The following is a 6711-nucleotide window of genomic DNA, read 5'->3' as shown; positions in this document are numbered from 1 at the left end:
ATAACAACACTTACTACACGCCATTTAGGCACAAGTAAAGCAAACTTACAATCCACACACACATGTCTACAGACCTCTAAGAATAGTAGTGATAACATATGGCAAGATAGGGCCCCCGCCGTACCCTGAACAACAAATATATACATAGGAGGACTAGTACCTAAAAAGCTAGGCTCTAGAAAAGTAGAGCACTTCCAACATGGCTGAGCGAAAATCTTAAGTTGGCGGATCTCCGAAATGAACATCTATACCTGCGGGCATGAAACGCAGCCCACCGAAGAAAGGGGGCCAGTATGATATATGTATTGAGCATATAGAACATAATATAACATAACTGAGATAACTGTAACAGGGATGCAAGAAACAAGGATAACATTTAACAACTCACTATACCTGCATCTTAGGACATATAGTCATATACATTCTCTTACACTATACCCAACCCTCTAGTTGTCACGACCCAACCCCGTAGGCCGCGACTGGGGCCCGACCTCGACCCCCGTATACCCAACTATCAACTGTGATCAAATTAAACTGTGAATAAAATATATAATAGAGCCTTATTGGGCGACAACATTTTCATAAACATGTAGTCCTTTTCGTTTGTATCACAACATGACAAGGCAAGCAAGTCAACAAGGCTGCCATAACATAATAACATATATCATATATCATGTAGCCCCAGTTGAATCAAACTGATATACACAACCCATATATACATGTCTGTAGACCTCTAAAAATATAAATGACAACATAAGGCGGGATAGGGCCCCCGCCGTACCCCTGAATAGACTAAACAATGTTACACATCAGTGGACAATATCAAAAACTAGGCCCTGATACAATAGAGCCTCTTCCAACTGAGCTGCGTGGAATCCTAAGCTGACGGACTCCCAAAACCTGTATCTATACCTGCGGGCATAAACGCAGCCCCCCCGAGAAAGAGGGTTAGTACGACATATGTACTGAGTATGTAAAACATAACATAGAACAACTAGAGGTATATCCAAAATAGAGAAGCAGGGGAACCCGTTATCAAATCAGAAACATGTACCAGTACTCTGTGAATCACAAAAACATGCATACTGAAATTTTCAATATAGCCGGCCCCGTCAGGGGTCCGGTGAATCATATATGTAGTATTAGTATCAGGCCCCGTCCATCGTCACCTTATTACAACACATCATCATAGTATCAGTATCAGGCCCCAGGCCATCGTCATCTTATTATAACACATTATCATAGTATCAGTATCAGGCCCCAAGCCATCATATATGTATATACGGATGCCGGCCCACTAGCGAGGAATTCGGTGAATAATGTAGTGAATTGCACGAATCTGACAATTGGCCCGGGACTCGAAGAAGAAGTCTTACAGTATACACGAGTAAAGTAGTGAGAAACAAAACACAGTTTAAATCATTATCTGAGACTCAGCTCTATAAGAGGACTAAGTCACTATTTAAGAATTTGAGTAATAGTATAGTCATTCTGTCTGCCCTCTAAATGCCATTAGGGGCTACATTGATTACATCTCGAGGTTCCTAGATATACCAAAGTAAGACTATTCACTTAAGAATTCCAGAGTATTTGTCTTCGAATAATTTTATGACTAAGAGTTTGTACATTCATACCTCTTTTGTCACGACCCAACCCCGTGGGCCGCGACTAGGGTACGACCTGGACCCCCATGTACCTATCTATCGACTATAGTCAAATTGGACAATAAATAACGTGATACTGCTCATAAAAACCTCAATAGGTTAAAACTTTTTCATGTTCATATAGCCTCCTAGATATAGGAACCAAACACATGAACCCAGTAGGTGATAAAATACTCATACACATATAGCCTTTTTCATTTGCATCATGTCATAAAAGGGAAAGTCAGCCGACAAGGCTGCCACAACATAATAGCTTTTACAACATATCGCATAGGCATAACTAAAATAAACTCCTAAACAACCCACACACATATATCTACAGACTTCTAAGAATAGGAACGACAACATATGGCAGGATAGGGCCCCCGCCGTACCCCTGCATAAACAAATATATACATCGCAGTACTAGTACCCAAAAGCTAGGCTCCGAAGCAGTGGAGCACTTATAATATAGCTGAGCGGAAATCCTAAGCTGGCGGATCTCCAAAATGAATATTTGTACCTGCGGGCATGAAATGCAGCCCCCTAAAGAAACGGGGGTCAGTACGATACATGCATCTCATAAAATAAAGTCATATATACCCTTATCATGTACCGTATCCGGCCCGCTCGGGGACTCGGTGTTACAAACACATTATCTATCATGATAGGCATATGCATATTATTAGCACTGTGGGGCGTATAACCCGATTCATGTATATAGCAAGCACATGCCGAGGGACGATGGCCCGATCCATATGTCACATGATAATGCCAAGGTGCGACGGCTCGATCCATATATTACATGATAATGTCGAGGTACGACGGCCCGATCCATATATTACATGATAATGCCGAGGTACGATGGCCCGATCCATATATTACATGATGATACTGAGGTACGATGGCCCGATCCATATAATGCATACTCTATCGTGGAACGTACGACCCGATCCTTACATAGCAAAATATGTTGAGGTATGTCCGGCCCGATCCATATATATATCATAATGCATATACGTACACGCAAAACTCTGTAAAATATCAAACATCCCTTAGATATCATCATAAAGCATGTTCAAGAGCCCCTAGGTATAGGAGCTTACACATCCCAACACTATTCAACCTATAGGAAGCTCAAGGGTCGTAGTTCAACTACTTCAAGGCCCTTGTCATTCAAAAGTGGGTACCAGTCATGAATTACATCCAAAATCTATAAATGGGGTTATATCCAAATCCATGTCCTATAGAACCTTTAGTCTAGTCTTTCTAGAAGCAGGAAAAGACAAGCTTTACATGCACCACTTCCTCTCACATGGAAGACTTGAAATGTAATGACTCAACTTGTTACAAGAGTTCTAATCAGTAGGAAGTGAACAAGAGTCTTAACTCACCCTCAGAGTTTTAAGAGTGGAATAACTTCAAACTTTATATACACAATACTTACATCTAAGTCATGCCAAAAGAGAGGAAGAATAACTTTACATACACTACTTCTCAGCATATAGAAGACTTGAGGAATGAAAGCTTAACCACTTTAAGAGTCTTAACATTCAAAAGTGAACAAGAGTCAATAGGTTCTACATATATTACCTTTTATCCTATAGAAGCCTTAAAAAGGCAATAGCTCAACTATTACAGGAGTTCTACCATTACGAAGTGGATAAGAACTATGGACTGTACTCGGAGCTTTATGAATGGAACTATCCCCAAGTTCCATATACAAACCATTCATAACTTATATCCAAGACATGCCAAAATAAAGAAGAATAGCTTTACCTACTTATGCCAAAAACATGCCAAGAGAAGGAATAAACTTTACATACTTATTCAAAAAACATACCAAAAGAAAGCTTCACATACCTTTTACGGATTAATATTTACCGCGTTCGCCTCGTCGTCCTCTGAACCTATTTAACACGAAAGCAATATGAATGTCAACAACCCTAGACTTTTCAGCGTCTTAAGTTATATGTGAGTATTCATAGAACTCCTTTCCTCTCTCGCTTCCTCGACTAGTTCTTTAGTTAGGTAGAAAGTTAACGGAAATCGGGCAGCATCTCCCCTATAATATGCCCTATCCGAATTCCCAATTACATACCTAATTACTACAGCCTACCAACAACAACAACCTGCAGCTCATATACAAGTAAAACATGGCAATATTACACAATATAAACTCCACCCGACTTGCTGAAAATTGTAATACCAAAATAGGATTACTAGTCTTTGTTTCACAAAATCTTTAATTATACGAAACGAGGGGTCGTGTGGCTGAAAACATCAGTACCCACACCCCTTTTAAAATTCATTTATTCCCTGCAACAAATCACCACACACCTGCAGCATCACCCCACATGCACAACACCCCATTTCGACTACAATTTAACTACGACGACTTCACTTTCGATTGTTTCTATTGTCGAGCATTTTCACGACCTTTTTTATACTTCAAGCAGTATACAAGGTATGTAATACCCTACATAACAACTCCATAAATTCCAAATTTAAAAGAGAAGTCTTACCTTACCCGAAATTAGCCAAAACTCGCCAAAACTTGCCTCGGAACTTCTCTAGTCGCGCTGAAATTGTGTGGACTATTTGCTGTCCATTTGGTGCTGCTAAAAACCCTAAATTCACATTATTCACACCCTCATAACATGTCAAAATCCTTGACAAAACGTGGGAGAAGAGAATCAAGCCATAGCTTATCATACGGCTTCCCAAACTTACTGAAAATTAACTTCGGAACCTCCTTGACGCGGCTGAAATGTTGTGGCTGGTTGTTACTCATTTTTGCTGCCCCAAATAGGTAATTTACGTTATTAACCACCTCCACTTGATAGAACAATACCTTAGCTAATTAATTTATGGAGCGAAATCGGGACTTACCTATTTGTTTCCTCCAAGCCGTCACGTTTTTCTCTCTTATTCTAGGGTTTCCTTTTGTTTTTGTTTGCTGAAGTTTAAGTGCAGGAACTGACCTTAAGACATGATATACATGTATATATGTGGTCCTAGGAGGTGACACGTGTCCAGCCCCTATTGGGCCACGGATCCATGCCTTACCCCTAGGCTGCCATGTGTCCTTGTGGGCCACACCTCCCAAGTAGGTGGGTCACCTACTTGACCCTAAGTAGGTGGGTCACCTGTTTGATTGAGGTGCTGCCACGTGTCACTCCTCCATTGCCTGCCACGTGTTGTCTTTTCCCCTTATTCATGGGTTCGTAATCTCGTCTTACTTCAAGAGCCTATGCATTCCTTGCTATTTAAGCTCGACGTGTACTCAAGTAGCTTAGTATGCAAAATGTCCCAAGTAATAGCTTTCACAAGTACGTCGATTCCTATGACTCACTACTTAGCCTCCAACTTCTTTCAGATTCTTGTAACCCTATTTCCAATCTTCTCTCTTATGGAGTATCTCCTTCTCCTTTCCTTTGGATTATTTGATAGTGTTATAGATTATCCGACTCACATGATGACTTCTAAGAAATTTAAGAGCCTTCCCAAACTTAAGAAGCTTACGAAGCGTTCCAAGGTACCAAAGTACGGGGTGTAACATCTTTAACATATAAGAATTTCCAGGGAAATAGTTTAACTACCATAGAGTTCAACATCCAGTAGTAAATAAGAGATACTTAAGAATGGAATTACCTCGGATCTCGTATCACATTCAGCTTACAACTAGGACATGCCAACAGAAGAAAGAGAATGAGATTTTCTTACCTATGCCAAAATATGTCAAGAGTTTACATACCTTGTCTGAATTATTCCTTATCCTGTTTGCCTCACCGTCCTTTGAACCTATTCAACATGAAAGTAATATGAATATTAACCCCTCTTAACTTTCCAGCACCCTAGGTTACACCTTAGTATTAATGAAATCTATTTCCTTAGTCGTTTCCCTGACTAGTTCTGTTATTTGCTAAGGCATCGCCGAAAATTAGGCAACACCTCCCCTATAATGTGCCCTATCCAAATTTCCAATTAGGTACCTAATACCTACAGCCAACCAACAACAACAACCTCCATCAATTCACACCAACAATATACAACATAAACTCCAAACGACTTATTCAAAAATAAGATATCAAAATAGGGTTTCTAGTTTCCATTTGGAAAAACCTTTAACCGTACGAAGCGGGGGTCGTATGGCTGCAACCAGCAGCTACCCCACCTCATTTAGAACATATTTAGACCCTGAAACAACAAGCTACACCCCTGCAGCAGCACCTCACAAGAACAATACTTTATTTCGACAATAATTCAACTATAGCGACTCCAACTTAGCTTATTTCGAACGCCGAACTTTTCAAACCTTTTCTCCAACTTCCAGCAGACCCTAAGGTGTGTAATACACCCTAATTTAACATCATAAACTTCAAATTAGAGGGGAAGAACTTACCTTTCCCGAAATTGGCTATGACTTGTCGAAATTGTACCTCGGAACTTTCTTTAGCTCATTGTAACGTCGTGGCAACTTGCTGTCCGATTTTTGCTGCACCAAACCCCAATTTTATACTACTAATACCTCTGTATCATCGTATTATACGCTAATTAATTAATTTACGGAAGGAAATCAGAACTTACCTATTTTTTTCTCCCAAAGTCGTCACTCCCTCTTTGTTGTTCCTAAGGTTTACTTTCAACTTTTCCTTATCTCTTCCAAGTTCTAAGCTGAATAAATGATTCCATAAGCATCCTAATATACATATATACATCCCCAAGTGTTTGAGGAACACCGTAGATAATTAATTCACGGAGAAAAAATTGGAACTCACCTTGGTTCTTGGCTGCCGTAGGTGTTCTCCCTCTCTCACGTTTTCTCTCCTTTTTTGGACTTGTTTCAGCTGTATAATGACTTAATAGTCATCAACACACATATATATATATTTCCTCAAGAAGTAACATGTGTCATCCTCTAAGGGTGACACGTGTCCGCCTCCTATTGGGCCACGGATCCTTACCTTGTCCCCTAGGCTGCCACGTGGCAGTGGAGCCCACCTCCCCCAAGCAGGTGGGTCACCTACTTGACCCCAAGCAGGTGGGTCACCTGCTTTCTTAGGTG

The sequence above is a fragment of the Solanum dulcamara genome, chromosome 12, assembly GCF_947179165.1.
Source record: "Solanum dulcamara chromosome 12, daSolDulc1.2, whole genome shotgun sequence".
In the NCBI taxonomy this organism is placed as follows: Eukaryota; Viridiplantae; Streptophyta; class Magnoliopsida; order Solanales; family Solanaceae; genus Solanum; species Solanum dulcamara.
Note: the sequence above shows the minus strand (reverse complement) of the source record.